This window comes from Lutjanus erythropterus, chromosome 5, assembly GCF_056507025.1.
Source record: "Lutjanus erythropterus isolate fLutEry1 chromosome 5, fLutEry1.hap2, whole genome shotgun sequence".
Classification (NCBI taxonomy): domain Eukaryota; kingdom Metazoa; phylum Chordata; class Actinopteri; order Lutjaniformes; family Lutjanidae; genus Lutjanus; species Lutjanus erythropterus.
Genome location: NC_139321.1, coordinates 3,612,843 through 3,635,017, shown reverse-complemented (window position 1 = coordinate 3,635,017; position 22,175 = coordinate 3,612,843). Strand labels below are relative to the sequence as shown.

Below are 22,175 nucleotides of genomic sequence, written 5' to 3'. Positions count from 1 at the left end.
TCTGTCCACTGCCACTGTCTGCCTACCTCTGCTCTACTCCTGACCATCACAAATAGAAATGGCCTTAGACAGAAATGTCACAGAAAATAATGCTTTTTAATTTAATTTAATTTCCCTTTGGATATTTTTTTAAATGGCAGAACTGCTGCAGAGTTCTACAACACTGGCTTTGTTGCAGTTGGCCAGTTGTGACCTTTCCCTTTAGACCCTTTTACAGTTTGTTAACAATGAGCAAGCTGTGCATGCAACAGAAGTATGGCGAACCACAACAACTTGTCAGTGGGCGCTGCAAACATGAGCCGTTTTGATCGCATCCTTCTGACTGATAGTTCTGTTGCAAGCCGCTTTTTCAGTGACGTGGTTGTAAAAGGGTCTACGATCAAACAAGAATCCTTCTGGTTCAGTCCAGGTCAGACGTGTCCAAGAATACACGAAAGAACACAAAGTACAAGTACAGCATATGTATGATGTTGCCAGTTAACATCTTGCTGGTTGGTCATGTGGATACTGCAGCTTAAGTTCTTTTTCTTGTCTTGTTTATTTTGTTGTTTGTTTTTGATCCATGGTGAGTTAAAAAAAAAAAAAGGCGAGAACCAGGACTGTGTGGAAAAATTTGAGTTTTGAGACGAGGCTGAATTTTCAGGAAATAAATGCAGAATTCTTACCTTGTCAGTATTTAGACTTTTCCCCTCAGACTTTTCCATGTTTCCATTTCCATGTGGCTCTGCTCTGACTCTGACCCACAGGGACTGTAAAAGCTGGACGGGTTGGTGTTGTCAGACATGAGTTCATACTGTTTGTCTCACTAGGTTGCAACTGACGATAATCTGACAAAAACTTCTCACAGTGTAGAAATTTGAACAATTCAGCAAAGACAGAAACGCTGCAATACACAAAGAAGGAAACTGACAGAACGACAATGTTTAACTGTAGTCGGAGTCTGCTTTGATCAAAGAACTCCTCTTTGCTTACAGCAGCTGAGTGCTCAGTCTGTCTCCTGGTGCTTCTCAAAGTCTTCTCCTTCTCCACGTCTGCGTGACGCCGTCATGGGTCAAAGTCAGACTGCGAGGTTGAAATTGTGTGTGTATTACGACAAGTATTCCTGGGTCAGCCCTTAACCCCATTTGTCTAAAAGGAGATGCAACAACCACTGAACCATCACATGATTTAAAGCCTTGAGAAATTAGACTTCATTTTTTAATTATTTTTTTTTTTATTTATCGTCATTGCCAAGGATTACTTGCCCAAAATGGTATGGATTGTGTTTTCCTGTAGCTTCTTGAAGGAATGAGATGATTGGTTTTGCTTCTGAAGGATTTCATTGGTCATCGTATGGTCAGCTCTGTCATGTAGGACTGCAGAGCAGTGGATAGAACTGACTGTTCCCAGTTCAGGATTTGTTTTTGAGAACAATGAACAACATCAGTAACTAACAGTGAATGTTAAATTGTGTTTGCAGGTTGAATGGACTGGACGTGTCGAGTCCGGCCTTCTGTTTGTGTATCGACAACTGTACAGATGTCATGGAGGACAATATGCTTCCATGGTGTTTATATGTTTATAAGGAAAGAAGACTATTTCACATACTGAAAAATAAAATAACGGAAAATAACTTAAGTTCTCTTTTTTTTTTTTTTTTTTTTTACGTCTTCATCTCTCATCTTCTACCTTTGACCATGGAATTTATTATTAGATCCTAATATTGCCATAAAAATTGCATTCTGACAGTTGTTTTAAAGGAAGGTGGTCGCAAGACATGAAGATTAATCAGTTAATGGCAGACAACTGAATCATTATTCATGAACAGTTGGTGAACAAAGTGGAGGTTATTGAGTCACAAACAGCAGGAACAGGCTGTCTGATCAGTCAAAAGAATAACTGACTACATACTGATTACAGTTGCACTTATTTTGTAATTTAATTACATGAAACATCTAGGGTTGGGCTATGTGTTAATTTTCCAACCGACCATCGTCAGTGATTATTGATATCTTGCAGGCTGTTACATTTGCAAAATAAATGACAAATATCACCTCAGAAATCGGCCAAAAAAAAAGATCAGCTGGCGATGTATTTGTCCGATCGCCTAACCCTACTAACATCCATGTTTTTAGCCTAGCAGTTGTTGACCAGCAGCCCCTACCAGCCATTATATAGTGTCGATCACCACAACCACGAGTGGTCCTTGAGCATTCAGTCATGATATATAAAGGCTGATAGGTAATGTAGTCTGTGACATTAGCAGCAGACAATCTGCAGCCCTGTTGGTCAGACACACAGCCCCTCACATAATCTCCTCCATCTTTATTCTAGTGTTTAGTCCCAGACTTTGAATATTTCCAACCTAAACGAAGCCTAGAATTATCACTCTAATTTCATCAGCTCTCACCATCTCTGCCCTGTTAGCCAATCATTTCGCTGCCATCTGTTTGGGGGTTGACTTGTCCGTCACCGATCGATCATCTTCTCAAGACTACATTATTTGTTTGGTGTATCTGCTGTCGTTGCCCGTCTGTTTCTCAATCTGACCCTCACTGAAAATCATCAAACGTTAGTACAGGCATTATACGACATGACCTCACACAGAGGGCTCAGCGTATCGAGTCTGCTCACAGTCAACCACAAACTGGTTTACAGGAGACATAAAGTTGGATGCAGCTCGGTGGAAAAAGGAACTTCTTAACCCTTAGATGCATAAATAGGTCAAAATGTAGTTTAGGGCCTGCAGGTCAAACCGCTGAGACGTCGGCGTTGTGACTTGCTTTGAGCCTCTTTGTGATGAAGTTAGAGAGCAGAGCAGAGCTGACAGGAAGCAGACACGAGCAGCAGGACGGCGGACACACAGCAGATCTACCTGAACACACTGTTCTAACTCTGCCTGCACTCATCTCTGCTCTTCCTGCTTTGACAAGTTGGAATACAGCAAGATGGAGTAACACTCGGTCTCTTTGTCACACACACACACACACACACACACACACAGACAGTGTTCCAGTGAATCAGACAGTGAATGTAAACAGAGTGAAACAGGCCACAGCCTCCTGCTGTTCACTGGCCTTCCTGTGACACTGACCAGCTTCTGTTCTACTCAACACGCTCTGGTCTGCTGTTTGGAGTGCATCGGTCCCAGGATCATGTCAGGAGTTCATGTCATGAGTTGTTTAAAGTGAGTAAAGGGCACAGCTGGAGGTCAGAGGTCTCTGCAGGAGGAAAGTCTTGTGTTAGTAAAACTCCTTAACTCTGTTTCATCAGGTACAAACACCATGATCCAGTGTGTCTCTCTCCAAACACCTGATACAGAGTGGAGTCTTTGGCCCTCTTACAGGCCACCCATCCATTTCTACTCCTCTCTACTCTACTGAACTGAGTCTTACCCACAGCTACGTTATGTTCCAAACTGATATATTTCTGCACAAACAGGGACCATCAGTGTGCTTGAATATCGCTCCTTCATACACCTGCCTTTACACAAGATATTTGCATTTAGATCACTGAAATGTAATTTAAAATAAGTTTTCTTTTTCATGTAATATTTTTGTTTCAATATCAGTCTGCTATATAATCACATTCATGCATGTAGCATATGATCCAGAATCAGTGTCACAGCAACACAACCCTAGAAAACTTGGCACGCACTCATTGTAGGGCTTCCAGGGCTTGGTCACCTGTGCGTGTATGAAACCACGAGAAACTGAGCGTTTGGCTGGCAGACTAAAGGTAAAGTGTGTGAGCCCACCTGTCTCCTCTCTGATCCAACACCAGTCAGTCAGCCAGCTCTCTCTCTGGCGGCTGTGAACAAGAACACAAAATGAAACTTTGCAGGGAAACGGGGAAACTCGACCTCTTGTTGCAGCGATCAACACTTCATCCTCACCCAGCTGCTCTCCATCGTTTTACTTTGGCACACCCTTTCAAACCAACTAGTCACCAACTGTGTGACGAGGTAAAGCAACCCCCCCAGCCTAACAGCCATGCAGTACAGCCAATAGGGAGACAGTGTCCCGTGACAACAGTCAATAATCAATAATCTTCATATCAAGAATTAAACTGCCTCCTGCATGAAGTGACTGTAACTGAATAGACTCAACCCAGGCTGCTGTATTCAGTCATAAAGGTGGTGCATGGAGAGCCTAATATTTTGTGAGGTATGAACAGTTTGAGAAACAAAGATTTTTTTCTGTATTTTTTCAACATTTAGGTCCCATGGGGCTCACCAGAACATGCATGACATCGGTACTCTATAGGCTATGTTGCTTTTTTTTTTTGAAGGTGTGGGGGCCTCTCCAGTGGCTCTCTGTGACTTCAGCAAAAACTTATATGGAAACGAACATCATTGTTCTAGGTCTGCGAAAAAGAAAAGTTGAAAAGTTGAGACTGGAACAGATTGTTGAGTTTTGAGCCCAACTCAAAGTTTTGAAAAAGTTTTACCAGCTATATTTTTCACAGTGTAAAGCGATTCTTGCATTTGCCAACTGCAAAAATAAGTAGCCTATAGACCAAATATTTATTTATTTATTTTTTAGATATTTAAAATATGCATCATAGCCTGTGTCTATGGCTCGGTGCCTTCTCCTCTCAATTTGACGGTGGCTTGTCTTCTTGAGTCTCCATAAGCTATGGATGCCAAATTAAAAAAAAAAAAAGTATTCAAGGAAAACAGAGAAACAGACTTTTTTTTAATTTTTTTTTGCTTTTTTTGCAGACCCCTGATGTGGGGGATTGAGGGTGGATCACCTTGGTCAGGATGTTGAAGGAGATGTATGGCCTAAAAAGTCTGGGACCTGTGGACAGAGAGCAGAGCACTGTCCTCTGAATGTGTGATATAAAAACCACTGAGCGTACCTCAGTGTACATGAGGAGCACACCGACTCCGAGAAATGTCTTTATTCAGTCCTCCCTTCATTCCACCATCTTTGAAGATCTCAGGACCAATCGTGGCCCCAGATTCTAAATGTACACATCTAAAAACTGAGAACGTCTCATCGCTGGAGGCTGCTGGGAGCAGCTCAGAGCCAGAGAGAAAGCTCTGCCTGGAAGCCACAGTTCAGGGCCCAAAGAGCCCACACCCCATCTGCAGCAGTGAGTCTGTTTGTTCTAAAGATAATACATCAGATGTTGCTGTGTGCTCTCCGCACCCCTCATACATTAGAAACCCTTCAAAGGTTCTTGTCTTGTGCTTTGCATGTAGCAGAAGAACAGATGTTAGTTTACACAGTCGGTGGGCAGGACTCGTCTCCATATGAGGGAAAGACTGGAGAGATTTATATCAAATTTACTCCTGATGTGGACTCATTGTACATTTAGTGAAGACTAATGTCAGTCAGTGTGTGTGCATGCATGCATGTGTGTGTGTGTGTGCGTGTGCGTGCGTGGGTGTGTCCATGCTTGGTTGCCATCACTAATAGCCCGGTCCTGTCAGCTGCTGTAAACAGTGAACCATCTCCAAACATTACCTTATTAAGACACAAGAGACAGGACAGACAGAGGAGAGTTTAAAGCTGCTTCATACCTGCCCCCCCCCACTTCTCTCTCTCTTTCACACACACGCACACACACACACACACACACACACACATCTTACTTACACATCTACTTTAATAGAAAAAAATCTGTATTAATAACTGACTGATGACTTCTGAGAGCTATTCTTACCTGTAAGTCTTTAAAATGTGTCACTGACATAAATCTGCAGTGATATTAAACACATGCATGAAACGACCATGAAGCTGATTCAACAAGGAGAGATGAAAATTCTGCAGGAGTGTCCTCAGCCACTGGTTCTTAACCTGAGGTCCTGGTCCCCCTTTGGGTTATACAAATAAAATTAGATGAGTGGATCTGATCATAAGTGGATAATTATTATAACCGATGTTTTTCTTTCTCTGTATCTCTCATGCAGATTGCCATCTAATTGATATTTGTATATTTATAACATAATTACCAAATAAAGAAACAGAGCTTTGCTGGTTTTTCCCTCACCAAAGGCCTGCTGGAGGGGGGATAACGTGGCTGTGCATCGATGAGACAGCTTGGACCACGGGTGCTTTCCCTGTAAGCATTCATTTTCTGTTCTCGCCGACTGTTTCTGTTGTTTGAGTTCACAAGGCAGCCTGAGGAACACCTAGTTTTACTGCTGTATCTCATCTTTTGTTGTTTTTGCCAGTTTGTGACAAGCTTTAAGGAGACTTTTTTTTTTCATTGAGGGAAAATGGGTTTCTTTGTCCGGTCATGATCTCAATGCGCATCAGACAGAATCAGTTGGGTTTCCACAAGTAAAGTATCCTGGGAGTAAATATAAAACTTTAAAAAGATAACTGTAGTTTTGAAATAGTTTTCTACGTGCTGTTTGTATGATGAGACCTGAAATGAACACCGTAAAAAGAGTACTTCATTACTGGAAGCAAATTATTTAAGTAGCATGTGTATAGGAATGATTTGTCCAAAGCTCAAGAGGAAACTGTTCTGGAGGGGGGAGAAGAAAAAGTTTGTGTCCGGGGCGAGAGGAGTTGGTGACAATCTTTTTGCCCTCCTCTGGGTGCTGGAGGAGTCCAGGTCCTGAAGGGATGGCAGAGTGCAGCAAATCACCTTTTCAGTGGAGTGAATGACGCACCGGACGTTGATAGAGGAGGTGAGGATCGACTCCATGATGGAGGTGTAGAGTCGAAGATAGAATTTCTTCGTACATCCTCTGTTTCATCACCAGGTGACACACACAGTGCTGCAAACATGTTGTCGGGGTGTTTGTAAAATGCAGACAATTTCAGCAGAACAACCTGGAGCTGCTTCAGAATTATGGCTGATAAAAACCAAGCAGGGACCTCCGGGGCTAAAAGATGAAGCCCACGTGGAAGCACTAAACACTGCAGGCTTTCACAGACGCTGGATGTGTTGGAGCCACGGACCACGCAGGTCCAATCTCAGGTGTCTGTTCCTACAACAGCAATCCAGAAAAAGATTTTACACGTAAACCACAATTCTAACTGAAGGCACCAAATCACCAGAGCTTCCAAAAATACACCATTACACGCTTTACTGCAGTAGACATTTTTGTAAAAAAAAAAAAAAAAAAGGCTCAGATAAAAGTAAAAGTACTGATTCAACTTCTTTACTGCAGTAACATTTCAACTGGCTGCTTATGAACCATCTTTCATTTTCATTGTCTGTGATTTGCACTGATGGATACACCAAGAAATCAGCTTTTCTACGTGTTATTGTTCCTTTTATTACAATAGTACACGAGTAAAAGTTCTGAACGTTAGCCTGAATCTTCTGGAGGTCACATGTGTCTAACAGTCAGACAAACAACCGTTGTGCTTTAAAGAGTCATATGTAGTATTTCTAACCTTCCTGTAGTTCCTTTTGAGTCAGGAGGCTTCTAGTATTCCTTGTGTCCCCAAATCCTTTGGAAGTCTGACTGGTACTCTGTTGTGGCCACTCAAAGCAGATCCTGTACATTTATTGATAAGGTTAAATTTAAATTTGAATGATAATAATTCACACATAACTGACCCACACTCTGACAGTCATCAGTGCAGCCTGTTTGATGTTCCCTCTGTGGCAGTTTTCCAGAATTCCAGTGCTCCTCCATGCTCAAACTGGATTTCTGTCTCAGATGTTGCTGCATCCGCCGTCACACACAGGACTTCTGATCTGATTCAGAAATGAAAGGGTGAACAGCAAGGATCATCTGCTGTCTTTCTGCCTTTAGATCTGGTTTCAAAATTCCTTTGGTGATTTTCAATCAGAGTTTCATAGCACTCCGCAGACCTTTTGAATTCTTCGGCAGTTTTGTCTCTTTTTGTGCCAATACATGCTGCATCACTCTTTGAAGATAGTCGTAAAGTGTCGTAAAGAACAAATGTGGACACTCTTTGTAGCAGCTCAGCCAGTGAAGTCATGATCCTGGAGATTTGAAGCCAAGTGGAAAAGTGACAGGAAAGTTTGGGACAGCAGGTAGAAAAGTTTTGCTCTGTTGAAAATGTCTTTCTGGGTCAGAAACTCAGTGTGTCATGCAGAGATGAGGGGCAGCGGTCTGGTGAGTTCACTTCAGACTTGTTTGATTATTATCGAGGACATTTATCAGATTTCATACATTTATTTTATGATTTATTTCTAAAATCATTGTACTAATTAAATGAAAATGAAACACACACCATCTGCCGAGAGATGCAGAGTTGTGAGACTGTGTTCACATTGTGCTGCTCTGCACTCATGTCATTTTAGTTAATATCAAATAAATACATAAGTAAATAAATAAATATGCCTATTAAATAAATCCTGAAGTAAATTTATCAATAAATGTTAGGGTAAATATTTAAATGAGTCAGTACAATATAATATATCACAGTCATTCCCAAAGACTGGGTTGTGACCCACAGGTGGGTCACAGACGATTATATTTGGATCCCCTCAAAAATAAAAAGAGGAGTAGAAGAAATTCCGCAAAATGTAAGATTTATATCTGCAGTACATCTTTTGTAAAGCATTTAAAATGTTTTACAACTGAAAGAAAAAAACAAGAGCCTTTTAATTCCACCTAAATGCACTTATTTTGTCTCATGTCATGTCTCATGTCTCAATGTTCTATATTGTAAAAATGAAAAAATTGAGGAAATTCACAATTTCAAGGCAACTAACTTAATAGATTTTTGAATATTACCTTCTAATAATGTTTAGCTGAGATAATTTACTTTTTAGAGTTTTAGAAACCACCAAAAACTGTATTTCAGAAGTTGAGTAAAGTCATTGAAATAAGTTGCGTTGAAATTTTGAGTTTGAAATGTATTGTTATTTTTTTGTGATCATCGATTTACATAAATACACTTAGATTTTTACTCCTTGTACTGCTGGAATAACTGCAACCAACCAACCAATTAGACTTCACTGCAGATTATTAAATGACTTTCGCCCGACTGTTGATCAGTTCTCCACATAACTAAACAATAAACAACTAAATGATTTATATGTTCTGACATCAATCAATCAATCAATGCAATTTTATTTGTATAGCCTAATATTACAAATAACAGTTTACCTTAAGGGGATACAGATCGTAAATCTGTCAGGGCGCCTGAAATCGCAGGGGGTCCCCAAGTTTTTGTCTGCTGTGAGGTCGTTGAAATCAGATTTGAACGTGTCGACTAAAACCACAATTTCAGGGTTCACGCACCTTTTCCAAAGTTGGATTCAAACACTTTTCAAGCATTTTCAAAGTGCATTTTCAAGCTTTTCCAGCAGTTTACAGCTGATAAATGATATATTTATCTTTAAAATGACTATTTCACCTCCTCATCACATTAAATCAGATGTTATTGTTCTATTATCAACAAAAAATATGTTTTCTAATGAATTCTACAGACAAAGAAAAGTTTCATGATTCTAAATGTGTCACCTGTCTGGAGACTTTGCTTTTTATCAGGGTTGTGAAATTTGTGCATTTTCCTTAACTGATGGTTGAACGATTGACTTATTGATTAATCATCAATAATTAATAATATGCAAATGAAACACTTTTTTTTTTCTCATTTTAAGCTTTTTTCTACAGTGACTGGCTCTGCCAGATAAAACAAATGAAGCACAGTTAATGCCATTTGTAGAGTATCAATTAATTATAAATTAATATGTTTAATTGGTTAAATTATTGCTTATTGGCAATTAATCAATTCTGTCTGTCTGTCTGGCTGCCTGCCTGTCTCTCTCTGCCTGCCTGCCTGTCTGTCTGCCTGCCTGTCTCTCTCTGCCTGCCTGTCTGTCTGTCTCTCTCTGTCTCTCTCTCTCTGTCTGTCTGGTATTTCAGTTTGTGTTCAGTCCAGTCAGCTGCCCGATGCAGAAAAAGCCCAAATTTAGAAGAAATATGAAAATTGTCAGCTTTTTTTTCATTCACCGAGGAAAATACCCCCCCCCACCCCCTCACTCACACTCCTCCTTATTTCCCTTTCTTTCAATCTTTCTCTTCCCGTCCTCTGTCTTCCCTCCTCTCTGCACCTCCCCTTCTCTCCTCACATCCTCCTTTGTTTCCAGCCTCTGTCTCCTTTTACTTCTCCACCTTCACCACCCCGTTCTCTCCCTCCCCTCTCTCATTCCCTCGTCTCCTCTGTTTATCCCTCCGTCCCTCCCGTCCCTCCATCTTTCCCAGACGCACTCACCAGGTCACTGGTTGAGGCTCCTCGGTTCCTCTGACATCAGTCATGTTGCGAGGGGGCATTCCCTGGTGTAAGGCCCGCCCCCCGCTGACCATACAAGGTAACAGTGGAATGCATGGCTTGGCAGTCCATCTGCTTCATAAGAGAGACACACACACACACACAGGCAGAGACAGAGCAGAGGGTGTCCCACACTGATCCACCGTCCAAACTGTAGAACTGCAGTGTGCTGTGAAAACACTGAGAGAAGAGGCTTTGGAGAACGTTTGGAAGATGCCGGCGCGGTCGAACATGCTCTGGACTCGCAGATGACCTCATCAGTCCAGATGTGAAGCAGTCTGCCAGCTGCTGCAGATGACAGCTACCCAGCGGCACCTCAGCTGACCTGCAGCACAGGACTCAGTAAGGTATGATCACATTACTGCTGCTTTAGTCACTCTGCTAGAAATTACATCACATCACTGACAGTCAGTGTTGGAACAATAACACCTTCTTTATTTTGAAAAATGTGTTTTTCTATCAGTTGAGGTCTGGAGTCACCGACTCGATCTTACAAAACTGAAATTCAGTCGTTATCTACTCACTCTCATACCGATTCAAGTTTGGGTAAAATAAAATGCCTCCATGCTGCTCGCCTGGTGTAATCCAAGCCTCCTGAAGTCCCAACGTGCCAAGTTGACTTGAAAGACAATTACACCATATTTTTAGCCTGAATCGTCAGTGCAGATCTTTAGCTTGGAGCCACGTTCACGTGTCCATACACACCGTCTGATCTGTGTGTGTGTGTGGTGTGATGGTGTGTGCGTGCAGAAAGGGGCCTAAGGAGACTTTGATTACACCAAGCGAGTAGCATGGAGGCACTTTGGATGCCTTTTTTTCTTGTTTTTTTTTTTTTAGTTTGAAAACTGGTCACCATTCACTTCAGTGTCTTTGTTTTCTTGTGAAACTCCAGCAGTGTTTTGTGGACTAATTAAAAAAAAACTAAACTTGAGTTTCAGTCGGCAGGAGGGTGAGAAAATAATGACTGAATTTTCATTTTTGGGTGAACTATCCCTTTAAGCGATCAACTGCCTGACATGAACATCTTCCAGCCTGTTGTCTTACACTCATAGTTGCTCCTCCCATATTTAAAGACTTTTTTTTAAATTAAAAAAGTACAAACATTCAGGTAAACAACAGCAGCACATACAAATCAAATTTAAATGACACAAATACACATGAAGAACATAAGATGAAATTATTAAAAGACAATTACATATAAACATAAAAAACAAGAGTACCCGTTAGGAAATAAGAACCAAGTAACACTGAAAATGTTTTGCACCCAGATGTTTTTTCTACATCTGGGTGCAAAACATTTTTGGGTGAACTATCCCTTTAAGTTAATTCATCCATCACAATGAACACAATGCACAGCATCACAATGCCATGAAATCAAATGTTGATGTCCACTGAAGGCGTTGGTGGGATTCTGGCTGGTCTAAGATCAAAGTTCAAAAACCTTCTCACCGTCAGATTTGTCCGCTGATGGCTGCCGTAGAGGTTGTGTCAGAAAATCAGGACTCAGTGTGTAAGACGTCCAATTACAATACAGCAGGCCTGTTCAGCTGGTGACCCTTTAGCAACCAAAATCAGCCCTTTGATCATTTATAAATATGAAAAAAGTATATAATTATGATTTTATTTAAAGAACTTGCTAACACTCTGAGTATATGAGTGTTCACATTGTTTGTTGAAGGATCGTTATTTTATTAGTCGGCTAATGAGACGTTCATTGGTTCACTGGACTTTATTATTTTAAAAAGTTTGATCTCAGGCTGTTTAAGCAGACGCAATTTAGGAGTCTCAATGAAAAAAAGATGTTAAATACAACTGTGTGTTTATCAGAACAACAAATTACATCTAATTCAAGATGACAAAGGTTGGTATATAAGATTTCTTTTCAAACTGACAGCTGTTTTACAGGTCAGGCAGAGGAAGTGTAAATGTTCAGCCCCTTTGCACTTCCTCATTTTCAAATCCAGCCCTTCTAAAAAAGTAATTGAATAGATCTACAATGCAGCATGAAGTGATGCAGAGATGCAGCCATAGAATGCAGATTAATACCACATGTATTAAAAAAAATATATCTTTTTAAGTGAGTTAATGACCCGTCTCAGCATCTGACTCTCCTTAAAAACTTACAGACTGCAACCGAGTTCCTATCTGTGTCTCTATCTTATCCGTCTCACACAGTGTGACGTGCCGTGAACCTGTAAGCCTGCTGTCATCACAGAGTCAGGAGACGGACGACAAAGTTTTGACTCAGTGTGATTTGTTTTAGAGCGCAGTGGAATGAATACAAACCAAAAGAAATGTCAGGAAAACATTCAGAAATCTGCAGCACCACTGTGGTTGATAAGTTCTCAGTTGCATGTGAAGTATATGTGAGAAAGAGTAAAGCCTGGTTGGTTCCTCCTGTGTTACTGAGAATCTCACAGATCTGCAGCTGTGCAGCCTCACTTCACTCGTGTTGGAGTTGCATCAAAATGCAAGCCCGGAAAAGACTGGAGATTTCTTTTCTGGCCTCCGATTTAGAGTTTCCTAATTCTGCTCACTTGGAGGGAGGGTGGAGGGGTGGAGGGGTGGGGGGGTCATGTCAAAAAGTCCAATCTATGCCTCCATCCTGGGGGAGAGCAGGGTGCGACGCTGTCCTTAAATGGTAAAAACAGAGCAACAATCTGATGGGAAACCCTCTTGCAGCGTGGCTTACATCACCCTCACACTATGTCTCGTCTCACACAGTGGACCGGCAGCGCTGACTGGGACCAGGTCTGTGCCGTGGACAGCATGGACAGCAAGCAAGAGGACAATCAGGAGGTGTGGAGGAGACAGACAAGGTAGGAGGAACACATCCCCTTAGTCCCCTTAGTCTCAACTAAACCTTACCCCTGACTAAACATGATTCTAACCTGAACCTTAGAGCCAAGTCTTCAAAATGTTCTTTTAAGTGGTGAAGGACACCCAAAATGTCCTCACTGCGATGCTTTAAAACTGAAGTTGGACCTCACTTAGCAGATAAGACGAGTGAGCAGGACGAAGCAGCAATGCCAGCACAACAGTGTATTTTCTCTGACGCGTTGTGGAAACTTTTGGACATGAGAACGTGAACAGAGGGAGGAGAGGAGGAAATGCTCTATTTATTTATTGAGCAGTCAAAAGTCTGAAGGGCACTGGGTTAGCAGGACTTTCACATAACCCCCCAACACGCACACACTCACAGCGGTTCCCCTCCTCTGGGACCCAGAGACCATGATTCCCAGGGTCAATTTCACATGGGAGAGGGAGGGTGAGGGGGGCGGGGAGGGGGAGTAGGACGAGGAGGAGAGGCATATGGAAGGTGAGAGAAGTGGAAGGGGGAGAAGAATGCAGGAAATGACAGAAAGAGGCGGAGTGAGATTAACTCCCATTCATCACTCGCCTGACAGATTTTATCAAAAAGTATCAATCCACGCCGACTCCGAGATCCCTGACTGAAACCTCATCTGACATTTCTGGATTTCTGCGCTCTAAAAGTCTAAAAGTAAAAAGTGACTTGATGACATCAGAGCGGAAGTGGCTGTGTTGGCGTGACTTCTGACGGCAAACGTTTTCTGTTATTAACACCAGTGGACTCAGACTGTCTCGTCCACTGATCACAGGGCTGGTGGTTTGATCACCTCCCTCTTGTCCACATGTCAAAGCGTCCTCGGGCGAGACACTGAATCCTGATGGTCAGGACAGGAGGCTGTGCGGTCGCTCCCTGTCATCAGTGTGTGTGTATGAATGAGTGGCAAAAACCTTGTAAAGAGATTTGGAGTCCAACAACCTGTAGGCTTCTTACAAACTCACAAGGCCTGAGTCCAAACATGACTTACGATCCTTTTATTACGCTATAGATTTCTCCTTTTCAATGACATAATCATATTATTTTTTTAAATTGTCTTGTGACTGATTTTTATAAACCCCTTTTACTCTGGAGAAAAAACCCACTAACATCTGGCTTTTTCAGTGTCAAAGGGCGGCAGAAGGACTCCAGCACACTGTCTAACTTATAGCAATATGATATTTATTCGTAGCGTTTCGGTACCAAACCTTCATCGGATTTGTGTCAATGAGAAGCATCTTAATTAGGGAGTGGTATTCAGTCTGCAGCCAATCGCATTCCCCACGTGCAAAAAGAGGGGAAACAAATGTCAGTGGGTTATTGAAACACACTACAATATCCAAAACAGAGACAGAAAAAAATTAAAACACTCTGTATGATAACAATCAAATGTTTGAATTGGTGAATACACACATTCATAACAAATGTACTTAATTACAAATAGATTCATAGATATTCCATATGCAAATACTGCAGATTACGTTTGAAAATAAGCGAATAGGGATACATTAAATTTGTAAATTAAGAACAGCATCACTGAATCAATAGAACCCCTATAAAAATAGATCCTACAGTTACAATAAAAAATAATTGCAGTAAAAAAAAAATACTCATATTCAGATTCTAAAATTTGTGGGTGAACTTTTCTAAACTCCTAAATTTTAATAATATAAAAGCCTCTACAGTAATTAACAGGTCCTCAAAAACCAGGCAGCAGGGACACATACGTATATAAATGGACACAATCAGCTGGTCAGACGAACCTGATGATGTATGTACTGTGATGATGATGATGATGATGATGATGATGATGATGATGATGCAGCAGAGTTTTTACGTATATTTAACTTTCAGAACGGCAAATAAACCCGTAAATCCGTAAATTCTTCACAATAAAAGTCCCCCATTAATTTGTCATCTGACAACTTTTATTATGAAACAGCAAAATCATGAAATGTTGGATTTTCATCAGCAGTAAACACTCTTAGAAATATGGGTTCCAAAAGGGTTCTTCCTGAAGGTCTGTGGTTCTACCAAGAACCAGGTCTTTTGTAAGACTAATGTTTTATTTAAGAACCCTCTCCATCCAAAGAACCTTTTTAGAAGAAAGAGTTCTCCAAGGGTTATTGAAATCCTTGAAGAACTTTTTCACCAAGGGTTCTTTGTGCCATAATACAAAACGATTCTTGGTAGAACTCCCTTGTTATGTTCTAGATAAAACCCTTGGAATACAAAGAGATTTGCTGTAGAACCTCCTGAACCTGTCTGAGACAAACCTGTGGAATATAAAAACATTCTCAGTAGAACGCTCTGGGTAGATTGTATTGAAATCCTTAGAAAGGTAACAAGGTTCTGGATAGAACTTCCAGGCCACCATAAAAGGGTTCTCTGTAGAACCTCTCACAGGGGGTTCTAGGGGAAACCTTTTATAACAGTTTATATTGTGTTCTTAGTAGAACTCTTTGAAAGGGTTCCGAGTAAACTTTTAGAAAACGTTCTAACAGGAACCAATAATGATTCTCTGATGAGGACAAGCCAGAAAACCCTACATGGTTCTAGTTGGCACTTTTATTTCTGAGGGTGTTTGTAACATGTCACATGTTGCTGTGGAAAGTATAATTAATCGATTCATTGATCATTGATTGAACGGTAACTTAACTCCTAAACCGCTGAGAGCGAACATGAAACTATAAAATAAAACTGTAGCAGGTTTAGCCACGTTTAAAAACTGCGCGCTAATGTTGGTGCAGAAACAGTACTTTCTGTCCGATGGCCTCCAGGGGCCCCGGTTCACGCTGGGAACCATTGCCCTGGGTTGATTACAGTATTTTGGCTCTGGGCTCCCAGAGTTCCTCACAGCACTAAATTGTTCTTGATAGATCTTGAACCCTGATAACAGCCTGTATGTTCTTTACTGCTCCGCCAACCGGCTCCTGCTCCTGCCGCTCTGATCAGTGATCAGCCTCTGTGTTTGACTCAGTCCTCTGCTCAGTGTTACCATTTTTGGTAACTGATTTTAAGAGACTCACTTTAACGGTGACTTTTATATGTTTCTGTTTGCATCTGTTTCTGACGCCGTGGTGTCGAGCTCTTCAGTCACCGCAGCGCTAAATCTGACTCTGTCCCGCTGTATATACAGTATGTGATGTCCTGGAACTTTTCAGATTAAAAAATAATTAATTTTAAATCACACTGTGTGCGTGTGTGAGTGTGTGTGTGTGCGTCTGTGTGTGTGTGACAGACAGACGGAGTAAAGTGGAGAGAAGGCTTCCTGTGTGTGATTTACAGAGCCGAGGGGAAAGAGAAAGAAAACCATATTAGGCAATGTTTGGCTCAACAGGAGAGATGGCTCTGACTGTTATCACAGCCTGTCTAAACACACACACATGCACACTCTCTCACACACACACACACACACACACATTCCCTCTCAGGGCAGCGAGCCTGGAGTCAGACTGTGACTGTGGAAGTTTGTTGCATTAAATTGTTTTAAAGAGCATTATTACAGAATGATTTCATGTGTTTTGTGTTATATGAGGTCAGTCAGCCGGAGTGTGTGAGCAGCTGCCGCCATTCATTCTGTCCCTCCTGTGCTGTGAATTTCTCTCTATACTGTAAAGGATTCAGTTCTCTCTCTACTCAACTGATCCTCTGTGTTCCAGTTTTTATTGATCCAGAACAGGGACTCCCAAACTTTTCCATAACAAGGACCCCAGATAAGATGAGTTCATGGCTGCACCCTTCTTTTGTAAGGTGTCTTTAAAAACACTTTTGTCTATGGCGAGACACAAATAAGTGTTTGATCCCGTTTGAATTGTTGCATGAATTACACACATTATATTTGTCAATTTAAAAGATAATTTTACAAAGAAAGAAAGTTGCACTTTGTTGTAAGTTTGTTGTAGTTTATTTGCAACCACTCAGAGAACTACGTCTCTACATCAGTTTTGCTGCTACTTGTAAAGTTATCCTGCTTTAAGTGTTTTATCAGTGACTCTGGATGATTTTATCTTCTGAGTAGAGAACAAGAACGAAACAGGACTGTTGGTCATGTGATGACATCCTGGTGTAAAACACACAGCCATCGAACGTTAGCCTTTGGAGAAAGTCGTGACGCTGTTTACTCGACCGTTGTGTGTGTAGTCTTTCTAATTACGTACCTTCGTCTTACACTTCAGTTCGTATTCTTTTTTCTCATTACTGTAAAATGTGTTTTGTCTGGAACTAAAAGTAAATTTGCTAAAACCTTAATTTATGATGTAGCAACATTCCTGCAACATTACACTTAAAATGTCAAGTTGCAACGATGTTCCGGCAAAATTAAACTTAAAACCTGAAGTTGCAGCAAAGTTCCTGCAACATTACACTTAAAACATTAAGTTGCAATGACGCTCCTGCAACATTACACTTTAAAGCGCCGTTCTTGCCCATCTTAGCGGGCATGTTGCATGAAACATCCTGCTGATATAAAGTGACATTGTCACAACATCTCCAAAAAATAGTGGAAACGTTGGAATCCAGAGATGCGACATTTTAAATGACGACACTTTAGAATTTCACTCGATAGGTTGCCACAACATCAAGCAAAAATGACCTTGCAACTACTTTCCTGCAGAGACTTTGTGTTAGTCTGATGTAAATGTTTGTAGCAGCTGGCAGCTCTTTCAGAATCTCACTTGGTCGACTGACTCATTGTGATCATGTTTAGAGTGTGTGGACTGATTTCTCTGAATATCTCCGGTGTGGTCAGTCTGTAAAACTCCACCTCTGTCTTTGGTGGTGGTTTTGGCCCAGTTACAGATGCCTGTGTGCAGACATGAAGAAATGTCATCATCCTTGCAGTGTTTTATTTTGAAAGATCAGTAAGAGTGAGCGGTCGGTCTGTTTGTGACGTGCTGAGATCACCAGCATCTGTCTTTTAGAGTTCCAGATTGAAATCCTGAGTCTGAGTCTGTCCACCTCTTCATCAATGATGTGCCATCGCTCATGACTTAAACCAAGGTTTTTATAGTGGATTAAAACTAAACTACAAACTAAAACTAGGTGTGAAAAAACCTTTTAGTTAACTGAAATAAGAATAAAAATTAGACTTTTGAAAAAGCAAAAACTGAAACAATATTGTGTACTTACTAAACTACCTAAAATTCAGCCATGAGGAGGCTCTGGTGCATCTGTTTATTAAGACTTAGATGTTCTGTACCCCCTCTATTATAATAAAAAATAATCATAGTACACTAAAAATTGTAGTGAAACTAATAAAACTAAACTGAAACTAAACAAACTGAAATGTGAAACTGAAACTAAACTTTAAAATAAAATAAAAAATTTAAAACATAAAAAGAGAGAAAAACTAATGAAAAATACAAAACTATAATAACTGACATGAATAGGAACGAATAGCATATTTAAAGGAATAGTTCAACATTTTGGGGGATACGCTTTTTTTGCTTTCTTTCTGAAAACGACATGAGAGGATCAATCTGACAACATCTGCTGCAGCCTGAGCACAGAAGAGTTGGACATCTGGATTCGCTTCAAACCTCAACCGCCAATCCTGACTGCGGCTCGACGCGGCTCGACGCGGCTTAACACACACGAGGCACGAGAACGATCTCAATCCTGTCATCTCACCACTCCCAGGATGAAAGATCGATAAGCAGATTTAGCAAAATATCTGATCTGTGGTTGAAGTCGATCAGCTGTTTATAGCTCTGTCAGTTGCCTGTGGATGTAAAGTTCAGCCTGTTAACCTGAAAACAAAACGAAAATACACACTCAGCGACCGCCTGCCAGACTCCATTAACATTTTGCTGAATTTAACCGTTATAAACATCTGCTCCTTCTGAAAGATTATTAATGATTTGCAATGACTCATAAACAAAGACTTCACTCAGTTACGGGCTGAAAAAGAAATTTAAAAGGAGAACACCATGGCTGTAACTTTGTTATCAGAGCAGCGAGTATTTCAGCCTGTTTCCTTAATCTCTCATGGCTTATCTTGGTCGCTTTATGATTCAATCTGATACATATATATGACAGATTTCTCCTTTAATCTGCAGATGGTGAGAATTCATGCCAGCAGGTTTGACATGATGACATGTGAAACAAGCCTTATGATGAAAATGGTGATTTTAACAGTATGAGATTCAGGAACAGGATGCAGCCTTCAAGCTTGATGTCATGTAGCGTACACACACACACACACACACACACACACACACACACACACACACACACACACACACACACACACACACACAGACAGACAGACACACAGACAGACAGACTTGGGCTGGGAGAGGGCAGGTTTGTTTGTTGGTTTATTTTAGTGAGGGCAACACTTCCTGAGGACAGACCGGTGGGACTTTGGCTGTCGGAGCTGTGTGTGTGTGTGAGTGTAAGTGTGTGTGTGTGTGAGTGTGTGTGTGTATGTTTCTTCTTAATATGGACTTGTTGAGCCCGTAGAGGAGCGAGGAGGACTGGGGGAGATAAAGGCCTCCTCTCCTCTCCCTCTGCTGCCTTTTAAGTGAGTCTCTCCCCACTGTGACTAGAAAAGGGAATGTATGTAGCCAGCTGGAAGGAGGAGGAGGAGGAGGAGGAGGAGGAGGAGGAGGACGGGGGTGAAGGGGGGGAGTGGATGGGAAGAGGGAATGTTTATCCAAAGCAGCAATCCCATTTTCCATGATCCCCAAAATAAAAGGCTGGCTCAGGCCTTATATGGACCGACTGGGAGTTTCCAGCCAAGTCAGAGTCAGAGCATTCCTGGAAAACACCCGGCGTCTCTCCCCCCTCCGTCTGCATATGTCTCTCTGTCTCTCTCCCCTCAGTCATATAGACAGTAAGGTGCTGGCGTCCAGAGGACTCACGAGAACGGTGCAATCAGACAGTTTGTTTGCATTAAATATGATCTCCGTTCTCTGTGCTCTGTCGTCAGGTGCTGCTGGTGAGATGATGGAGATCAAAGATGGACGTCCTACAGGAGGGGTAAGACAGAACCACTCTGTGTCCACTGAAGATTTTGTGGGAATCAGTCTGGAGTTGTTCCCACAGAGACACTTTATCTTCCAGAAGAACATATGTATCATCTGCTGAGCTCAAAGTCTTTATTTACAATCAAACAATCAACGAATACAGTATGAACTCACATATAAAATATATCAAATATAAATGGAAATGTTGTAGTGGAGTATCAGTTAGTATTGGTAGAAGGAAAATAGCTCCACTGTCTGTTATACTGCTGACTTTTTGACATTAAAAGCCGCGGGTGCTGAAGAGGTGGTCGGCTGAGTTCTCAGCTGTCTAATGTTGTATAAATGTATATAAATGACAAACATAACCAAACCATTTCTAACTGAAATGCAGCTGTAGTTATTAAATTCAGTAAAATGTCTGATTTATTTGTTACATAGACCTGCTGTCAGTCGTAGTACCAGGTTACAGTAGATTCATTTACTATGATTATACAACAGGTTTGTATGGTGAGATTTAGATGTAGTTCCCTCTTTTCCTACTCATAAAAAACATTTAAAATCATTTATTACAGCTTAATTTATCCTTATATTATGTTTTGTAATACTGTGTGAGACGTTACATGTCCCACTTTTAACAATAAGATTTTCTTAATGCAAAAGAAATTTTTGACAATGATTAACTTTGCAAAAAAATGCAATTGATCTGCTCCTCTTTACAGAAAATACAAACCTGTGTGTTTCTGTATAAATACGTACATTTAACTCATGAACTGCCGAGCACTTTCCAGATTTTTCCTGACATTCACTCATATTATACGAGACACTCAAATTACTCTCATCTTACATATTGTCAGACTTCTCTTAATCAATGCGTGTTGAAACAGAGAGGACTGTCTCTCTGAAATTATCTACCTACATTACATCACTACAATCAACATCTACATCATGACTGTTTAAAAAAACACCTGAAAAAGTTTTTCATCAGCAAAGATTCGTGGCGATTTTTGCATTTCACTGTAATGCATCTCAAACATTCACATTGTTATTTATAAAGGCGAGGTGTCTTCTTCATAGTCTTTGTTTGGCTTCTAACTTCTCCTGCACTAGGTTCTATTTTTTTTTTTTATTACTTTCATTGTCCTTTTAATACATAAATATAATGTGCAAATAAACTAAATAACAATTTTACAACACAGGGTTGTATAAAGAGATTATGTTGTAGTTCCCTGTTTGCTACTCACAAACACAAATAATATGTGCAAAATTATATATATAAGTAGATAGGTTTAATAAATAATAAATCATAGAAATTAAATTAAAACAAACTAGAGTAAACTTTAGTTTTGTTTGGTCTCTGCAGGCACCTTCCCTCCCTGATATCACTGATGCTCAGTAGACAGGAACCAGTGATGAAGTTTAAAAGTTCTTGACGTGGGAATTCTGCTTTCTGAAGTTTCTTTGATAAATAAATTATCAGGTTAATTATTTAATAAGTGAAATCAATGAGTCAGTTAATTTGAAAATTAAGATTTCCAAATAACTGACAAATATTGTTAATGATGGTTTATTAATTGGCTCCTGGCTTCCTGTGTGAACATCACTGGTCAAAACTAATCTGTCAGCGCAGGGACGCACTGGTGAGACAATTTAAATTCAAGGGAGGACAGATTCAACTCAACGTCCTCTCAGTGTCCTCCCACGTTCTCCATGCTGTCAGGTCTGAATCTTCACATCGATCAGAACTTGGATGAGTCTCAGTCAGAAGCTTAGTTGTAGTTTTTTTTGTTCACATTCTTCTGTATCATGAAACTGATAAAACGCTGCTCTTAAGAAGACGGTATGTGTCCTCATACCTGCAGTTCATAAACACTGTAAAACCAAACAATAAGTAGCTTTATTGAACATGAAATAATTGTCTTTTATTTTTAAAATTAATTAGTTATGTCCTGTGAAAAAAAGTTGACATAACTCTCAATTTCAAGGCAGGTGCCTTCACTAGATTTTTTGAGTTTTGAATCAAACTCAAACTCGCAAAACTTTGAAAAAGTTTTGAAATAAGCTGAACAAACTTTTGCTGACCTCTAATCTTTTGTTAAGATAATTTAATTTCCTTCTTTAGATACAATTTAATATTGTAAACCTGAGTTGGGTTCAAAA

At 40.5% G+C, this 22,175-nt stretch overlaps 1 long non-coding RNA gene across 1 annotated transcript; it reads left to right on the top strand.

Moving 5' to 3' along the window:
* The first annotated feature begins 10,303 nt into the window (after positions 1–10,303).
* Positions 10,304–20,327, top strand: LOC146326321 (uncharacterized). Its single transcript, XR_014770570.1, has 3 exons — positions 10,304–10,549; positions 12,927–13,021; positions 19,982–20,327. It is a non-coding gene; the product is annotated as an uncharacterized LOC146326321 (long non-coding RNA).
* Positions 20,328–22,175: the final 1,848 nt, after the last annotated feature.